General features: G+C 39.9%; 1 long non-coding RNA gene across 1 annotated transcript in view; it reads left to right on the forward strand.

Annotated features, from left to right (window-relative positions):
- The first annotated feature begins 728 nt into the window (after positions 1–728).
- The window catches only part of LOC118172674, a 50,882-nt gene continuing 30,879 nt past the window's right edge, over positions 729–20,731 (forward strand). The window contains exon 1 of the long non-coding RNA XR_004753811.1: positions 729–1,765. This is a non-coding gene — a long non-coding RNA (uncharacterized LOC118172674). The remainder of the gene's footprint in view (positions 1,766–20,731) is intronic.

The following is a 20,731-nucleotide window of genomic DNA, read 5'->3' on the forward strand; positions in this document are numbered from 1 at the left end:
CGGGCGCGTGCAAGGCGGGCGCGTGCAAGGCGGGCGCGTGCAAGGCGGGCGCGTGCAAGGCGGGCGCGTGCAAGGCGGGCGCGTGCAAGGCGGGCGCGTGCAAGGCGGGCGCGTGCAAGGCGGGCGCGTGGCGCCACCTGGCGGCGGGCCCTCCTGTGAGGAAATGGGGAGCTCCGAGGGCGCGGCTGCGCGGGCTCTCCTCCCCTTTGCGCGCTGTTATTTGCTGACCGGTGGTGAAATTACTGACCGGGTAAAATGACGCTCAGGAGGAGTTCTCAGCTGTGACTTGCCGGTGAATCAAGCTGGATACCAGAATTATTACCTGATAATCAGAGTTTGTGGAGTTTGAAAATGACTGCTGCCTGACATAATCCCTGATGTCCACAGCCAACTGCAGGATAAAGGCGGTGACACAGCTTTGATGGCGATTCTCCCCGCAGCAGGGCAGAGGGCATGGCCACAGGTACAAAAAAACTCAAGGGAACAAACTGGCTGTGTTTTGGAGATGAGACGGTCGTGATGGTGACTGGCTGCCTGGCAAACCCCATACGTGTACAAGTCCATTAGGCAGTCTGCTCAGTGAATATTTTCCTTTTACATACCCAAATGCTTAGCTTGAAGCCCCTCTTTCTAAGGAAATGGCAGGTGCTAAAACCAGCAGTGCTGAGGTAACTGGTAAGCATTGCTGTGCTGCATCCCTGGCTGAAGGGAGCAGGAGCTGAGGGAGGCAGGCACCAGCCTGGATGGATGGGAGCCATGAGGGGAGCAGCTTGAGGGCCAGGTGGGAGCAGGGAGCAGGGTTGGACAGCAACCCAAAAACACCTAGAGAAGGGGGCATGATCCCCAGAAACTGGGAGACTTCACATGGGGCAGGCAGGAGGCAGTTTCACAGCAAAAAGTTTTTTTTTGTGTGTGTGTGTGACTAAATAGTAGACTTGCAGAGTTTCCTGACAGTATCTGGAGGATGCTGAAGTTTTTAAAAAGCAGGAGGAGTGACTGGACAGATCACTGTTTGAAAAGGTAATTTGAGGATTATTAAATGCATATAAACCACACGTGGTTCAGGAATTCACACTTAGTGACAAGAGCTGAAGAGTAAGAGCCAAGAAAGGGACCATAGGCCTCCCCCCTCCTCATTTGTCCCCGTGTATGCCCTTACCACCACTGCTGGAGGTGGGATGGTGGCCATGCTGGGCACCTGCACTGATCCAGCACTGCTGGTCCTCTCCAGCCATGATATGCCTCCTGTTGAAGGAAAAAAGACATGAGAAGTTTTGGACGCTGTTTCTGCTACTAGAGCTCCAGTGAATCAGTTTAAATTTTGTGCAATCCCAAGCTAGGCGTGAACAAAACCCCAAGAGTTCTTCATATAGTGCTCTCATAATGAAAAGGCCTAATCTCGTCAGTTCTGACTGGGAAACTAAGGGACGTGGCTGAGTGTCCTGATGAGACAGTCTTATCATTATTTATGCTGCAGGAGAGAATAAAAGCTACTAGATGGGCCAAGAAACACAATTTTTTTTTTTTTTTTTTTCTGGAGAACATAGAATTCCAATGAGAGAAAATATGTGGAAAAGAGAATATTTTGTTGTATATATTTTTTACAGTTATCTAGAAAGGAAGTAATATGCCTAAAGCAGAAACTCATCAGTCCTTTGAGCTGGAACAAGATCTTCTGTTCCTCAGCCCAGTGTGTTAGCAACAAGACACGTTTCTCTTGAAAGCCTCAGGAAAACACAGTATGGGAGTGCATCAGTGTAGGCAGGTAAGTCAATGATATATGTATGTAAAATAGCACTGTAAGTGTTAAACATGGTACATCGATTACATAATAATAACATTCACAGTAAAAATTAATCTATGACTGTATTTAAAGAGTTCTTGAGAAGGAAATTACTTAAGATAATTTAATATTTTAAAATCATGTGAATTTCATCTTGTATTCCTACTAGACGTGCATTGTAAACTATGATTACAGCGAAGATACCTGCACTTTTGTTCAAAGAAAAAATTATTATAATTGATAAGTGATCCCCTTTGGCTCAATTTGCAGTTACCTGATCTGTTGGGTTGTTCTAATTTCCAAACTATCTAGCATTAAATGCAGAGTTTCTGCAGGCTCAATGATCATAATAATTTGAACTTGAACCGCTTGGAGAAAGGTAAGATGAGTAAAATTTCCCAGGCTGCACTGAAAACCTAAATTGAATCCTTTGCTGTTCTGCAAGAACAAAAAGCATTTGCAGATGTGCATTGCCAGGGCTTCAGCAGGTGAGTCACAATTCTATATAGATTAGTCAAGTAAAAAAAAAATAGTTTTTCCTCATTTGTTCATATTGCCTGGAAGAACATGACAATGCAAGTACTTAAATTTACATATTCCTAGAAGCATTCTGCTCTAGCAATTCCTGCTGCTATTTTTTCTTGAAAGGAAATGGATTTTGGAGAGAACATTGTTAAATAGATACATACAGTATACAACAGAGTTCTGAAGTCTAGAGCATTCAAGTTTCACAATCTGGTTTTTAGTAGGAGTTTGAAGTTTAAATAAAGAGCATGACTTTTCATAAAGACTTCCATTTATAATTGGACTAACTTATTTTTAAATTGTATTCAGTGACATTAACTTAGGTGGCTTGCACTTTAGGACTGTCTCTCCAGTCTTTTCAAGAAATGCATTTGTACCCACAGCATCGTTTAATTGTACTGACAAATCTCTGTGCAGCTTTGCTTTTTTCTCTGATAAATGATCTAATAGGTCTTTTTAACATTTGCTTTATTTCCCAAATCCATTATATATATTAAAATAGACAACTAAAGGGCTGTTGGCATGGCTCCGTGGCTGGATAGTCTGTGGTCTAGCAGCAGTGGTTCCTGAACTACTTAAGAAAGGCAGTGTTAGAAGAGACAGTACAAGGCATGATATGGAGGCTCACTGGAGTTCTCCGTAACTCTCCATTAATAACTGTATCAGTTCTAATCTTCACTAGCCTTCTAACGCATACCATTTGGAGTTGGAAGAGTTACGGTGATCTGTCATCTAAACCATGTTTAATTTGCAGGTTATATAGCTGCTACTCATAATAGTAGTAGATTTCAGAATGACAAGCAAAAAAAGTAAAAGGTATGGAGTCTTCATACATTTTAATGTTAAAGTACGGAGTGTGGTATAATGGTAAAGGACTGCTGGACAATATGCATATATACCGCCTTAATAATGCTCTTTAATGCTCTATTTACATGGAATTGAGATTTTACTGAGAAGGCCTCTTATCTCACCATTCAAAACTAGGCGGTCAAATACAAGTGAAAATGTCACACTGATGTAAACGGACATTGATCTGGTTGTTGGATTATTAACTTCAGTCAGGAGGCAATTCTGGAGACATGTATTTTGCAACAATTTTGGACTATTTTAGCCTGGCTGCAGATATGCTTCTCTGTAGAGTGAGAGTTAAAAGCAAGCCTCCATGCTGAGGCAGACACGTGAGGAACCTAAAAAGTCGTCTGTACAATCTAACTTGGTTTCATAGATCTCTTCAGAGGTAAGCAGTATTTAATGATGAAAAGCAGCAATTTTATTTAGAATGTGTACGTTTGGGACAAAATTAAAGTTACAGGAGAGGAATGACGCTAGCTATTCATCTGTGGTAGAGAAGCAATGTTTGCTGGAACAAAATAAATATGTTGATGTCCTCAAACTTGGGGATACCTTTACTAAAAAAAGTATACATCAGTATACATATATACGTAGATGCTGCTGGGAGTTGTGTATACATAAACACACACACATATATATGTATGTACATCAAACTTTTTTTCCACACACACACATATATATATGTAAGTACATCAAATTTTCTTTCCTCTTTAAACCCTCAGAGATCTTCCTCCTGGGAGATACCGACATTCCCTTCATATTGGGTGGATTTACCACAAGGAAAGCTAGAGGAAACTTAAAAGTGTCCGATTTTATTTAAAACCTTGGTGGTCTTTAACGGCTGCCCCACAGTTCCAGCCTGGTACAAACTTAAACAGAGCTCTTTGTTGCTCTTGAATGTGACATAATCCTTTCATCTGGCATGCTGAATGAAGTATGCACATGGCTTTTTTGCTACCCCTGCTGGGCTGCCTTGTTACACCTTCGGAGCAAACCACCCCCCAGTAAAAAAAAAAAAAAAAAAGCTTGGACTCTGTCATCCACCCTAACACCAATAAACAACAGATAACTATGGCATCTTTTGGCTTTAAAATGCTGCCCCTCGTTAAACTTGTGTGTTGAGGAAGGAAACAGCTCCCCACATCATTGTTTCAAGCAGATACAGATACAGAGTACATTTTTTTGTTGTTTGCATGTTTGCTAATTTGAAGCTCTTTGAAGAATCCTACAGGGAGATCAAAGATAAAAGATTAGAACGTTTTTAATAAAGTGAAGAAGGATCAGGTTAGATCAAAGGGACAAGCTGACAGGAAATAAGTAGGTGCCGTTGTTGGCTGACACTTGCATGCTGTAGGGTGATTTCTGTGTTAATGTGAGGTCAGAAGGAGGATTGCTTTACATCTTATTGTCTCCAGACTTTGCTGACTGGGTGTGTCTTTGTACTTTGCTTTAATCTCAAAAATTAAAACCCATAAAGTCACAGTTTGGCTCAGCCACATGATTTTCCTAGTTATTTAGCTTTGATTTTGAAATAAAAATAAAATTTGGAATGCATCAGCAGGGTATGGAGGTAATTAATTGGCCTGCAAAGGGCTTTGGCTACAGGAGTACTCATTATCAGAAGTACTGGGCCTCAGTCATCCCCAGTGTCTTTTCACTGACTTTAAGGGAATTAAATCTTACCCGATGTCCCTCTGAGGATATGTGTTTTCTTTATATATGGTAAGGTCTTGTGTGCTCACAGGTTGTATCACTGTAATTAAAGCAGGACAATGAAATTAATAGATGTCCTTTAGTTTGGACGCAGTTTTATTGATATAGAGCTGCTAATTGGGTAGAGTTTAGATCCTTGAGAGAATAAAGTGACACTTCTAACCAGAATGGGCACTCTGCTCACTGGCCCTCCTTGTGATCTTCTGCATGTAGATCGTGGTGGATGCATAGTAATCTTTGGCATCCTGGCATATGTGTATCAGAAGTAAGCAGCTTCACAAAATAGGGTTATCTTCTAATAAGAAATCACCCTTCTGCATGATGTAGCTAGAAACTAATTTGAGTGCCAAGAAAACAAGCCTTTATTTTTATTTTTCTCTACATGGTGGGTGATTTTACAGTTGCACAGAGCTTGATCTCCCCATATGTCTTCACAGGAGAAGGCAACAAATTTTTGAGAGGCTTGTGTGACTTTTCCTCCATTAGCAGGAAACGTCTGCCCAAAAGGACGTGTGAAGGTAAAGGTGCAGGATTGGGCCCAAACAAAAAATGCTTGTTTAGTTCTGCAAACACAAGGGCTAGTAGTATTAGCTTTCTGTTCTACACAAGGACATGCACAGTTCCTCTTTTTACACCAGGGGTTTCTGCTGTCCTAATGCAGAGTGTGGCACTCCAGTGATTAGATAATTATTGCTTACACCACATCAAATAAAGTGTCTTTTTTATCCAGTCATGTTAAATTGAAGTTGCAGGTTTTGGTATGGCCCTAGCAGAAAAAGCTGTGCTCAGTGCCTTGCTTGTTACTGCAATACAGGTAATAATCACATTTTATGAAAATATTTAGAGAAATGTATTTTTATTGCATTTTGTTATTTTTGTCTTGCAGTCAGTTAATGTAACTGAGCGATCACTCTACAAAACCTAAGGAAAGTATTCAGTAAAATGGAGGTGCCTAAAATTAGTGAGGCAAAGAAAAACGAAGGAAGAGTTTAGCTCACATTTAGGAAAGTGCGGAAAGTTTGTGAGCCTCAAAGGCATGTTAGTACTGGGTGGAACTAATATGCACAAGTGAGGAAAAATGTTCCTTTTCACTGTGCTGCTGCTGAACAGAGCTTCTTTTTCCTGGTGCACATGGCTCTAAGCCAAAACTTCACATACTGTACTGTTGTTTGCTGCTTGTACACATGCATTATCTAGGGTTCCTGATTAAAAGCATCATGGCAGATTGTATGAAGGGCTGCTGTTTTGGAGCCAATTTTATGATGCAGTCAGGATTCATTTTCAGTAGAGCTGACCTTGGGCATGCAGTGCTATTAAGCCAACAGCTGAGAATGGCATATGGGAAGAAGACAACCTGATTTGATTTGGAACATAGTCCCATTTTCTTTATTTGATCACATTCTGTGGAGCCTCCTGGGTTGCCAGTCTGCTATTTTTCATGTCCAGTGGGCTCAAATTAAAATGACTTCTAAATCAGATATATGCAGTGTTCAGAAAGGGGGAAAACAAAAGTGAATGTTCCTCAAATGCTCAAAAGTGCTTCTGTGTGGTCATTGTAATGGCACATCTCCTAGAGGCATGTACCTCTGTAACAACTTAGCCTCTGTTGAGTCCCATGCTAGATGTGGCTTTAGATGGAAAATATGCACTAACACGCTTCCCTAAGCATTCAGATTTATAAGTGGCAGGTCATTCTGAGATTTATCTGCCCAGTCAGAACACTGAGTTTGTGCCTAAACTTTAGATGTTTCATGGAGTCACTGTTCTACAATAAAACCTGCCATCATTGGAGAAAGGTAGATGATGGCTGGAAAAATGTGTACTGATTGGGTAGCAGAAAAATAACGTGTTTGGCCATCTGAGGAGTGGGCAGACACATCTAAATTCTACTGAAGTTGTGAGGATACTAATGGGACCAGCTTCACAGATGTTCCTGAATTACAGAAGTGCAAGAAAAAATAGCCCATGTCCTAAACAGGCAAATGTGGAGTTGTAAATTGATATAGTTAAATTTGTGTAATCTTTTAATACATGTAAGGCCATAAACTTACAGGTATTGCAAGAGCCTGATAGGACTGGAATGTAGCAGAAATTCAAGGTACTTGAGGCAGTCAAACAGTACGAAGGGAAAAGGAATTAAAGAGAGTCCTTTAATGGACTTTGCAGAATGAAGATTAACCATTCAGAGAGAGGTGCAAAGTGGGGGAATGAGGATGTTGACCAAGTGTTATGGTAACAGAAAATTCAGTGATGAAACACAGAATTCCCTGAGGGAATCGTAAATCAGCTTTAGTCTACAAGGGATGTTGGTTCCTAAATCAGCAGGAGTTTGGTACCTAAATAGCTTTGCAGTCTAGTCTCTGATGCTTTACTTTGGACTCTTTGCTTCTTTTTAGGTTTCATGTAGTTTTAAATTTAACAGCGCCTTTTTTTTTTTTTTTTTTTTTTTTTTTTTTTTTTTTTGAACCAAAGCATGTTAATAGTGTCCTTAATATGTTTATAATATGAAGAGTCTTGATCAGGATTTTTTAGAGTTGTGAAATGCAAAGTTTTTTTTAAATATAAACTTAGAAAGCATTCAAACGGTTGGAAAATGACACAATGTCAAGCTGAGACTGAATAATTTTGGGAGGTTTAATTTATCCAGACTCGTGCTTGAAGCATTAATGGGTGTTTTTGTGGTTCACTGGGTGTGGGCCTTCAGTGGTAGCATATTAAGAACAAATAATTATGATCAAGATCCAACAGTTTACAAGTTGATTAGTACATCAATAAAGGGAAACGTTAGTATGTCGCGTGTGGAGGGAGATCAGAGGGCTGGAGTAGAAATGCAGGAGGAGCAGTCTGTCCACTAGGTGGTAATGCTGAATCTCAAATCTTGTTCCAGCAGTGGGAGGCTCCCTCCTGCTCGTTGGGGCCTTCTTCATTCCCTTGTACTGGAGGGAAATTTGGAACACTAATTAATGAGAAACATCAGATCTGAGAATCTATAGGATTTTCAAGGAAAGCAGGACTTGGTAAAGTTTTACCATGTGGTTTGCAGCAGTGCCCTAAAGCTTTGTGTAGATGTCCCTCACCCTGTGGTATGTCTAATGCCTCTAGGTAAGTGTTTTGGTGGCTTCTGAAATTGTAAAGCATTCACTCTGCAATCACCAACTTCAGCACCTGCTAGCATCTCTCTTTGAAAAATCTTCATCATTTTAAGTAATAATTTTTGTCCCAAATGACATAAGAAACTGAAGGAATGACTGGCATATGATAAAGTGTTGTTATCAGCTTCGATTTGCAGGTGAATTTGCCACCCACAGTGGTTTGTGGGGAGAAAAAAAAAAAAAAAAAAAAAAAAAAAGCTGAGGCATTTAATATTAACTGAACTGCAGCAGCCTGTATGATGAAGCATTTGTTTAACAGCATACCATGGTGTCTAGGACTGAAACAGTGCTGGGCTAGAAACTAATCCAAACTGAAAAGGGAATCTGGGAGGAAAGAATATGATTATCTGAGCTAGAGTTTGGAGAAAGCAGCTTAAGAAAAATTGCATTGAATCTTGGCTCTAGAAATCAGCTACGTTTCTATATCTTTTCAGCGAGACTACCTTTTCTAAAGGCAAAATGTTCCATAGCACCAAGGTCAAACTTTGGGTCTTTCAGCACTCAAAGATTAACTTAGTAATATTATTCCTTCCTGAAAAATTTTGAGTTGCCCACTACCTGCTCAAATACAGATCTGTTCCATCTTATTTTTCTTTGGTGAATCTATGAAGCAAGCTAGTAGGCAGTAGGATAACAGATGCAGAAGGACAAAACCATGCAAGTCTGTCCCTGAAGAAGTTGCATCCCCAACTTGCTTTGGGGTAAAAAGTAAAAATTCTGGAACTGATTTTACAGAATTTCATAAAATTCTGAAAAATGTGGTTGGGAAAATCTATATGAAAGAACTCTGATTTTGGAGTTGAGTATGAATATATAAAAATGTAAATAAAATTTAGCTTTCAACTCAGAAGTATTACATTTCAGTGTTGTATTCTGTGCCATCTGTTCCATGTTTTGCTCATGGATTCAGGATTGTACTCCATATTAATCTTTAAGCAGTTTAATCTGTAGTATTCAAGACAGAAGAGAAAAGAAGCATCTGATTTCCAAACACTGGCAACCTTTACTGGGGTAGTAAGGAGGCAGCTTTTTTTTTTTTTTTTTTTTTTTTTTTTTTTTTTTTTTTTTTTGGCGAGTGTTAGGAAAGTGTGGGATGGCCATGGGAGGCACTGGACAGCTCTGCTTTCCAGTAGGAACCCAGGTGTTAATTTGAGCTTTGGATGTAGGCAGGATGGCTGGAGAAGGGATTGCAGCTGTGCCTGCTCCTCTCTGTAGGTGCCACCTGGGCCACCACAGAAGAGGCAGCAGGGAGGCTGTGCTCTTGCACTTCTGCCCCGCTGATAATTCAGCCATAAAGCAGCCAAAGAGCCCTGTGTCATACCAAATTTAAGGTTATAAGTACACAGAGGCTGTTAGAATGTGGGGTAATAAGCAAAATTCCAAGCCATAGGTGGGGGAGACCCACTACATGAATACCTTTCAGAAGGATCAGCTGTATTTTATTTTTCCCTGCAGTTTGAATTCATTCTGGAGGCATGCTGTGCACTTGCTGCTTTCATCCTCTTGTCTTTTCTCTCTCAATCAGGTGTTTATCTCCCTTCAAGTGTCAATATATTTCAAAGTACCTTTAAGCCCCAGTATTAACTCTACACTACAAACAGTGCTGTAATGCCACTGGCGTATAAATGCGGGCTTATAGGTGTTAGGACAATAGATGTTTTAGTGTTGGCAACAGAGGTGACTCATATTCCTTGTTTTGAAGCAGCTTTTGTATTTTTGTAGAAGCAAACTGTTAAATGCATGGAATTTCTGCCCTTCCCAATTGTGTTTATCTAGCTATGGTACATAACTTAATTTTTACTAAGCCTGCCATTGCAAAAAGAACACTGACTTTAGCAACACTAAAACTTTGTTTTCTTGTTGTTGATCCTGCAATCTCACCCACAAAGATGGAACTTTCAGTTGGTGTGGAGCCCACTAGATTAAATGTATTTCTTTGTGTCCGTAATGGTTTGATTGGGCAAATCAGTGGCATGGTCAAGGACTGTATTTGCTAGGATTTGCTCAGAGTTGGAAGTATATCAGTCACAATTTGCCAGATCTGTAAAATACGTTGCCTTTTCCACCAGCCAACTGACTACGTTTTAACTCTAGGAATAATACAGCTAATCTCTCCAGTGGCGATCTATTTCATTTTTTCTTTTTTTTCCTTTTTTTTAATCACTATTTTATACACTTTTTTTCTTATCTACATTTATTTACCTCTTATTAGCTGTATTTGATGTAATTATCTGCAAATTGAAACTGATCTCTGATACCTGATGTTTCTGCGGCTGGAAAAATCCCAATAGTTAGCAAATCAGTTATATATTTTGGCATTCTTACACTTCTCCCTCAAAAGTAAAACATTAACGTTAGGTGAAATGAGGCACACCAACTAATATGTTAATTATGAAGATAGGTAATCATTAACTTTATTATAGCTTTGAAGGATGATTCAGGTTTATAGAAAAATATTTTATCTTATATTTTGGCAGATATTTCTGTATTTTAAAAATACATAAGTGCACTGTGTATGGGATTTGAAATTCTGATGCAAGTCTCAAATTTGTAAAATATAGAGCTCTGACAAAACATAGGATTTCAGTCTCTAGGTTAAGGTTGCTGAAACATTTTTAACAGTTTTCTCCAGAAAATTTTAAGTAAAACTCTACCATTTGAAAATGGAAAAAAAGAATTATGAAACATTTGCATTTTTTATAGTTAAAAAGTAACTGTGACAACTCCTACCTATATCGTTTAAGACTTTAGATCTGCCATATCTGTTGTTTGCACCAGAAAAGACACAGAATACAAGCATATCCCAAACACAGTAGAGAAAAAGTTATAGTAGAGAATACTTGCTCAGGGAGACTAGAAATATTGGAGTAAACAGTGCATATCCTACAAATGAATAGGACATTTCACTTCATTGTATGAACACCACGCTGGTATTAGCATTAGATGCATTCTGATCAAAAAGTCTACCACAAACCCCTCTGAAGAGATGTGAGGGTTACAAGGCTAAGCAGCTCTGAATTTGGCCTATGCTGTTTGGGCAAGCCTCACTGCCTTGGTCCATGCTAGCATGTAAAATTGTGCATGGTTTGCTGAGGACATGGGACACAACAGGACTTGATGTCCTACAACCACTGTTTTAGCAGGAATTTCTTAAACGCACCCTCTATTCTGCTTTTCCTGTTATTGTTCTCACCTATTGTAGAAGCTGTAGCCTGACCAGCAGGAGCTCCAAAACCACCAGAAACTTGTTGCAGGTCCAACCTTGAGAAATGGGGACAATTCCAAAGGATGGCACTTTTACCAGTAGTTGCTTACAAGCTCCTCTGTATTTTGGGGATGAGAAGGAACTTATTTACAGTCTAGGTAGAGGCTGAACTTTCTCTTCTGAACACTTACGGAAATATATTCTGTTTAGAGCTTTCCCTTGACAGCACAAAAGGAAGCAATTTTGGGAAGGCACCAAAGGGTTTTGGGTAACTCAAACAGGACAACACAAGTCGAAAGCTCTCCATCTTCTGTCAGCACACTGCTATGTATGTATGCCTTTGCCCATACCCTGTTATTTCAGAAAAGATCTGATTTTTGCAGGCATAGCTGCTAATCTTCTCAGGGCTGACAGGATCTTACAGAAGATGCTCATATGCTTTTCTCCAATGCTGCACCGCCACCTTCTGCTTTGCTTTCAGGAATTAGGGCATGTGTGATGAACATATGGTATTAGATTTCAATAGTACTTTGCAAATCATGCCTTTCAAAGTGGGAAACTCAAAGTTAGACCCACAAATCCATATTTAGGTTACTGCTTATGTTGGCTAGTTTTCAAGAGTACAGAGATACCTTTGACTTAAGTGGTGGCTGCTGAACGTAAAGCACTACAAGAAGTCAGGTGTCTCCTTTCAGAAATGAGGGTACTTGCTTTGGACAATTGTGGCAGAATGAACATGACAATGATGTTTGTGCATGGACTTAAAGCTGAATCAATCTTTTCTTAAACTCCAAATGGGAAAAAAAATCAGAAAATGATACACAACAATAAGTTAGGCTTCACTTCCAAATGTTATTTTCTGTGCTGCAGGTTTTGCATAAATGGAATTTGGAGTACCTACTGAAATATAGGAAACATTATAGAAGTTGTCCATTTGATGTGCTTTTCTTTTTGTATGGAACTTAGCATGTTTTCCTGTGATTGAAGATGGTGGGTATTATTATCTCTGGCTTCCAAGGGAAAACTTGTTCTTCTGGCTGGAGAGTCCTGTATACCACTTGTGCATTTTGAAAGGATAAAATAATGCTCACCAACATTTACATTCTTTACAAGGAAGATATAGCTGTTTCTGTGTGTACTGGGGACTGAAGGATTTACTGCTTTTTTCCCCTAAAAGTTGATAGATAAATCACATTCTGTTGTACCCTTCATTTCCTGTCTTTTTGTACAATGTTGTTTTTGTAGTTATAGGCAACATTTAGTGTGTAAAAGGGCAGAAGAGAAAGGAGAAAATTGACAGCAAAATATTCAGTATTTTAGACATTTACTCTGTAAAGCTGCGTTATTACAAAAGGAGAGATTACATTGATGTGCTGGTTTGATTTTAAAAAGTACTAGTTGTTTCTTAAGAGGCAGTGGCCCTATGATGTTAAATTGGAACTGTACTAAAGCAAACACAGGCTTTCTCCTTTGACAAGCTTACAGTCTCATTAGGGTAAATTACCCAGTATTGAGCTCCCTGCTTCTATGATTAGATGGTTATTGGGATCCAACCTAATTAGTTTAAAGCTGGCTTGGTATCTCTATACAACACTGTCGTTATTTCTGTGCTGCTGTGGAGGCATAGTCTGAAGTCTTCATTTGAAATCCATTAAAGTCGAAGGAACTCTTTCTGCTGGCTGAATGAGCTTTGCATCAAGCTGCAAACATGTCAAGTGTACAGTACAGAAAACAGAGAGACCCTGGCCATGCGGCCCAGGCCTGGCATTTCTATTGGGATGCCGTGCACTGGGGAGGGGGGCTGGGGATGCAGGCTGGGGGCCAGGCTGGGGAGTGGATGGGGGGGCATGTGCGTAATGAAAAAGCGCAGCAAAGAGAGGGGGAGAAATCAGAGCATCAGGGAGATGAGGGAAGATTTCTGAGGCGATGACAGTGATGAGAGAGACTTGGATTTCGTATAGAGCAGGGCAGAAGGGCAGTCTGGCACAGATGAAGCAGCACCCGGTGGAAACGTGCTCTGAGCCAGGATTTCTGGGAGAGGCAGGCGAGTGAAGGCAGGGCTGACGACGTGTGATAAACGACACTAACAGAAAACAGTCGGGAGGGGGGAGGCCTGGCTGGGGGAATGGGCAGCACAATTGATCTGGTGGTGAATAAAAAGTCTTCCCTTTCCTAGTGCCTGAAATGATTTGCTACAACCAACACAAATTATTTGTCAACTGCTTAAAGAAATCCAACCCGACAGGAGTGGGGGAGCAGCAGGTGAGCCCCAGGGTGCTGGAACTGACAGTTGCTCTTCAGACTGGTGGAGACTTGAACATGCTAAGGGGTGATACATTCGCACTCCCCACAAAAAAAAAAAAAAAAAAATCATAAAAAGCATAGCAAGCATATTTTAGGGCTGGATGGAATGTTTACTCAATTAACTAGTCAAAACAGGATTTCTTTGTGTTTCTCACAGTGCTGCAAAAGAAACTCCCTTTATGAGATTCAAATTCTTTGCCTGTATCTTCATTACCCGACATGTACCATCTTAGGAGCTTTACTAGTGTTGGCTGATCCGGCTCTGTTGTGAAGTAAAGTAGCTCCATTTCCTCCTGACCTGACTGGATGCAGAAACATAGGGCAGAAATTAGGCAGCTTGCTCAAAACCTCTGGAGGACGTGCTATCACAATGAACATCACAATTCTGTTCTGCTCATGCAGGTAGAGCTGTAAGATTAGAAGGAATCAATCATTAAGTCTTGCTTACTTCTACCATGTTGTATTTATGTCTGGGAAGTCCAGAATGATCTTCACAACACCACTCTGTATGCTTCTACAAACCGCAGCTTGCAAAACACACCCTATAATGAACTTAAAACTACTAATCTTATGTAAAAGATCAAAAGCTGCAAACTGCCATGTCCCACTGGAAGAGATCTGAAGTGACTAAGAGCCTCATCATGCTCTTAGATACTAGCATTAATATGGAACTTGTTAAGTGACATTCCCAGATTATCTGGAAAGTCAACTCTGCACTACACTACGCAAGAAGATAAAACAATTAGAGTCATATTCCTTAACAATCTGATTTGAATGAAAAGTTTTCCTGATTGTGCCTAACCCTGTGCATCAAAGATGTTTAATACCATAAAGAGCATGAATGCCTTGGCTATACCTAATGTTTGCTACTTCAGGAAAAAGGCATCCATTTTTCCTTTTCCTAAAAGGTCAAATTATGTATCAGAGGGGAAAGTATAAGCTGAACTCCGGTCAAGTTAGTGGCAGTTGCTGTCACTGCTACAGCTGCACAGTTGCTGAAAGCCAGTTCTTCCATTTGCATTTCACCCTTCTTAAAATCTTCCAGCTCATTACCAGCTGCATGACTAAAACTGTTGCTTCTTGCAGGAAGGGCTTAGGCTCTATTTATCATCCAAACAGTAGGAAGAGGAGGAAGACTTACTCTCTGCAAGGCTGACCCCTTTCCAGGCCTCACAAATGGGGTAAGGCCAAGAAAACCAGTCTAGCACAAGCGCTGTGCCTGCCTTGGCCTGGTAAGATGCAAACTCTTCTGTTAGGTGTTTAGGATTGCTCAAATCCACTGTTTCGCTGCTGATCTCCCAGCACTTGTAATGAGCTGTTGTGTACCTTTGGCATAGGTGGTATTTGAGGTCCTTAACAGACAGGCAAAGTGGTTTTCCCCAGCCAGGTCACTCAGCCTGTCTTTTCTGTGTATAATTAGTATGTTGATGAGAATACAAATCTTCTCGATGCCTAGGGAAGAGCTGAGGACTGCTGAATGCGGAGTGAGCAATACTGTGCTGTACTTCTGCTCACTGATCATCTTCAATGCACAAGAGGCCTCAGGAGAATAAATGCCACGTCAGGCTGTGAGGCTGAGTGGTGGCTGCTGATTGCCAAGGTGATAGCGCTGTGGCTTTAGTGACTACACTTGAAACAGAAGCATTTTTGGTGTCACTTTTGTCTGCAGAAAGCCAGATGGCATAGCGTCGTTTGATGACTGGTCTGGGATGGGCAGAACCCCTTGCTGGTCTTGTTTTCTGTTATTATTTGTCAACAGAGTGGCTTTTGACTATATTAAAGAAAATGTGGGTGCTTTTGCCACTAGCAAGATAATAAAATGTAGCTTGGAATATGGTAACAAAGAGCCTTGAGCAGGCTGGCAGGTAGTTGTATTTCTGAAGTGCTGCTTGGGAATAGCGATGGGTGCAACTAGCCTACGGGCACTTTGTGGATTCCATTTATCTGCAGCTACTTTAACTCTCCATCCTTGTATCCGTATGACTATAGCAGCTACAGCTCTCTATAAGCAACCATAGGCCTCGTTAATGCTGGTAGGTAGGGTAAGTGCTTTCTTTTCATAGCAAGCAGAAAATAAATGAAAAGCCTTTCCTACAGCCACAGCAGAAAGCTCATGGAGATGTGAAGGCAACAAGTTGAGCTGAAGTCTCGCTACAGGTTGTTGGAGAATTTCTCTGGGAACAGCTGTAAGCATACAGGGCTGGGGGACTGGCAAGCTGCAGCTGTGTGGGTGAGTGGGAAGAGAAAGTGGCCAGTATGGGAAAAGCAGAAGCATAGAGGCAGATTTCTTGAGCCACAGGCCTGACCAGAAAGGTAGACTTGAGATTTGTAAGGTAAGCAGGTGTTTGTTTTTATTAATACCTGATATATTCAGAGGAGCAAGGTTTGGTTATGTTCCCTTTAAATAACAAGAGTTGCACCAAATAAATGCCTGATTTCCATTGTCAGCTTCTTATTCTGGAGTAATGCAGCTCAGGGCTGAGTGGCTGAAGAGATGAAAACAAACAAACAAAAAACACAACAACACAAAAATATAGATAAAATTAAGTTTTGTAAACTGAAACCTCTCCGGGCAACATAGGTATTGTAGAAAGTAAGCAATCAAGCTATCAACTGTTGTTAGTGGTGGTTTTTCTTGTTTGTTTGTTCTGTTTGTTTTAAGAGAAAAAGTCCTCTAGAACTGGCAATTATTTTGACTTTCTGATCTCATGGGTTAATATGATTGATCTTCTGCCTTCTCTACTCCACTCAAACACACGTCAGGCACATGGCTTAGTCTTCATTCATTCAAAAGTGATAGGATTTCCCAAAGTACACTAGCTGTAATGTGGCAAGTATTTAAGCCTAATTCTTGTGTTTTTGTTTTGTTTTGTTTTAATTTAGAAAAGCACTATTATAATAATGCTGTTTGAAGGCACACATACTTATCTGTAGTCTTTGTTCTTGCTTCACTGGAGTATTCCAATTAGAAAAAAGTTGACTAAAAGTAACAGTGGCTTCCAGTTGTGGCCTTTTGACAATTACTCTGTGTGTTGCCCAAGAAATATTATATTGTTTCTTTGATTTAGTATAAAACCTTTGGAACAACTTGAGATTGAAGATTTATTTTTTACTTGTTTTAATTCTTTTTTTCTGCTTCACATTCCTTCTGAAGCTGCCCTAGCTACCTTTACAAATATCTGAACAGTTACTCTGTTTTCAAATACAAAGAACAATAGCACCTCAAGCACAGTGAAAACACCAAATATTGATCTGTGCCTTGAATACCAGAAAAGCTCAGCAGGAGGTATATGGAATATTTCTGAAAAAAAAATGATAGCTTATCACCTGCAGACCTGGAGACTGCTGTCCATTATTACAGAGACTTGCTGGGGGGGTTAAGTGACCTCTAGCCTTCAGCTGTTTGTGTCTCTTCCAAGGCAAAAGAAAGAAAAATCTCAACTCTCTGCAATGTTTGCATTCACCTCATTTCCTGTGTCTTTCTTTCACCTGAATGTACAGAGGTATGTTGAAATACATCACCCACAGTGATACAGCAGCCTCAAAATTTCACTGCATTGGTGGAAACTGATGCACGAACTGCTTTTGGAGTAAAGATTTAGCTGGCTTGTTTACACCCTTGCAAACATGCATAGCTCTTTAACTTGATTCAGTCGGGGGGGTTTGGAGGGGTGACTCTTGCTATGTAATGTCTTTGGATTCCTGATTAAAACCATGCTGCACCTGAATGCCTGTTTTCACTGTGCACTCTGCTGTGCTAATTCTTTCCCTGTTGAAAATACTCTTGCATTACTCTGGGGATATCAGAATGGGGTAAGAACTGTTGCCAGACCTTGGCCAGACTAGAAAGCTGTTGGTTGAAGAAAGTGTTTCCTTTTCCTTCTGGGAATAGATATGAATTAGTAGCTTTTAATTTAGCAACTGTAAATGGAACTGTGTCTGTCCCTTGTCCCACTTATAGGAAAGGTGGTGATACTCCTGGTCTTCTTTTTTCTTCTGGAGAGAGAATGGGTGAAAGACAGTGTTTTGGATGGGGTACATGTGACTCTGGTGCATGAGCCTACCTAGCAAGCATGAGAAGAGCTGAGCACCGTTGAACTGGGTTTCCTTACATGACTGGAAAACTTAAACATACTGCCACAAAAGTAGGCTTGAATGAGCAAAATGGGTTGATCTCCATGTACTGCATAAATCCACATAAAATGATTTTTTTCTTCTAGACTTAAAAACATATATGCCAGTGTATATAGCACAGTAAACCATTTCGAATCTAGCAGATTTTTTATGCTCTACTGTTAAATGCGCTCTAGCTACTTTCACATTACAGGTGGTATCTATGTTCTGTTGCCTTTAGTATGGAATTGGGCATCTTGTGATTCTTTTAAAATGTCACATAAGTTACTACCACCAGTCAGGTTTTGACATGCTGTTCTGGTTTGGTGTATGCTGTTGTCTGCTTCAATATCCTCATTACTCATATGTGTAGTGTTCACAGGACTTTGTTAACATTTCACTCAAAATGCGCATCTGAATTAGCCATCCTGGTTAAACACTGGCTCATATTCATCCCTACTGTGATCCCACTGAAATTAATGGAATACCAGAAATGAGCTTATCCCAGTATGATTTGTCTGCCACTGAGAAAAGGTGAGGGAAAGTGTTGGTGTTTTGCTGTTGTTGTTTGCTTGGTTTTATTTTATTTTTTAAACTATGGAAAGAGGGTAGTTTGAATAGCTGCTGAAGTATTTTTTTCTGACTTCGCTGCTACAATTTCCAAGCTTAAGATAAAAAAAGCAAACCCCCAGAGCTTAGCTTTGCGTCTCTCTCTTTCTCAACACAAAAATTCCATATTCACTTGTGGTTAATAACTCCTGAGATGATTTAATTTAACTCTTGCTTTTGTATTTTTTTATCTTGCCTTTCTTCAGTATGTAAAAACAATCATCCCTTGGGTTAATTGCTCTCAGAATTGAAATTTATTTTTCTTCTATCTCACAATAGAGGGAGCTCTAAAGAAACTTATCTTTCCATAGAAAGCATAAACAGACGCATCTTCAAAAGTGCTTGACAAAACAGTAACAATATGCTTACTCTGTGTGATAGGTATAAAGCGCACATTCATGTTTAAGTCAAGCCTGTCTTGTTGTCTGCCACCAGTGAGCTTTCATGGATTGCTAAGTAGAAGCTCAGCAGAAGCTTTGGCTTGCTTGACGAAGAGTCACTCTGCAAAGCTCACTGTACAGTATCTCCTCTGAGGATGCCCGGGGGTTCTGCTCCTGTTAGTGTTGTACCAGGAGAGCTAGGTGGTCTTTACTAAATGGAATTGAGAGCAGAACATGTGTATCAAGATGGGTGCGCTTATAGGAGTGAGTGCTGGACCTGCAGCTTTAATGGAATGGTTAATTTATGCTGAGTGGTTAGAAATCCTGCCCTGCAAGGTTAGCAGTGACAAATGAGATAGCTATAATAAATTGCGGCCACGATGACGCTGAGCTGTTCCTATGTGGGAAAGTGGGCCAGCGGTGCCAGCTGGAACATTGGGTCGCTTCCCCTGTGGCTTTGAACATCTTACTTACCTGTTCTTTTCCTTGTGTACAAAAAGAGCATCAAAGATCTTTTATACTTTGAGGATATAAAAAACTATTAGGAACCGGGCTGGTCCTGAGTGTGTAAGTGCAGTGTGTAGAGACTGGGTCTGGCTTCATCAAAACCATCTGGTGACGATATATACTCACTATCTGGCAGGGACCTATGGATTTTTTTTTTTAATTGTACTTGTATATGCAGCACCTGGAAGCACAAGGCCAAGTTCTTCCAAAAATTATTTTGATTTACTCTTTTGGAAGGAAGAAAAAAAGCATTATGTTGGGTAACAGTTCTTAATTTTTTTTTTTTTTTTTGTAATTACAATGTAAATATGTATTTGGCTATGTTATTAATGTGTTTTTTTGTTGTTGTTTGTTTGTTTTTTTCCCAATGAGTTTCTTTTTGCCACACACACAAGGACATCCAGCCTTGCTACAGAATTAACTTTTAGAAGAAGCAGATTGTTCTTTATGAACTCGATATACCTTTATTTTCATAAGACTGTCTTTACTATATTCCTTGGACCAAAGGTTTTTATTAGAATTCACATATTCCTTATTTTTCAGAAAATGTTTTACTGAAGTGAAATGCTTCTATCTAAACAAAAATGCTCCTTCCCCGGATGACAAATGCTCTTTAAAGTACAATGTGTAGTAATATGTACATCATACCACCTTGCTCACATTAGAAATCTTTCTGAGGAGTAAAATGGCAAAGATTAGATAGTACATTTTTGTTCTTATAAGTCTTCACCTTAGGCCTAGTGTGAAGCTCATATTGTTCTGTTTTTTTCAGTCTGCCAGCTCCTGACACAGCAGATGTTGATGGTAAATGCTCATCAGCTGAAACATAAAGAATTTCAGGTGTGACCAATTTAGCTTTCTATTTTTGGCCTGTACAATTCTGTAGCATTTTAAAACAAGGTCCGCTTTGTATATTGAATTGTATAATTAAAGAATGCACATTTCTATAATATGCAACAATTTGTGTTCTCCCTCCCTCAGTGGTGATTGTTGAAGGTTTTTATTGTTCTCTCTGAGGAAGTCTCTATGCAAGCAAAAGCCAGACTGCAGACACAGTAATAAAAACACTTGCTGATATAGATTGTTTTGCTTGTAAACCAATACAAGATAGGTTGATTTAAAAACAAACAAGCAGTATGTCTTCTAATCAAGGTAAGCTGCATGTATTCTAATAAATTTTGTTGACCATTGCATCTATACAGGAAAACTGCTAGGAACGGGTATTGTTTTGGAAGGAAGTATTTCATGATTGCTTGCTTTGGCATTTTGGGGTTGCTGTGCTTAAACAATGGCAATTCCAAACCTCCATAGAGCCTGATACATCATAGGGCAGAAACAGCAGTAAGGCTTTCTGTCTGATCCTTATCTGGCTAGCTGCAGTTATAAAATTTAATTTGAGAGAAAACTTATATCACTAGTGCTTGAAATATATTGAAATTGTCTTAGGGAATTCACAACATTTTGTCCCTAAAATCTTGGTAGGCTCTCTAGTTCACATGCATAATCAAAAAAGCCAAAACTCTTACTGAAATCGAGACTGTGGTTAAACAACATAAAATGTCACTCGTTATCAGCAGGGCAATGACTG

The sequence above is a fragment of the Oxyura jamaicensis genome, chromosome 11, assembly GCF_011077185.1.
Source record: "Oxyura jamaicensis isolate SHBP4307 breed ruddy duck chromosome 11, BPBGC_Ojam_1.0, whole genome shotgun sequence".
In the NCBI taxonomy this organism is placed as follows: Eukaryota; Metazoa; Chordata; class Aves; order Anseriformes; family Anatidae; genus Oxyura; species Oxyura jamaicensis.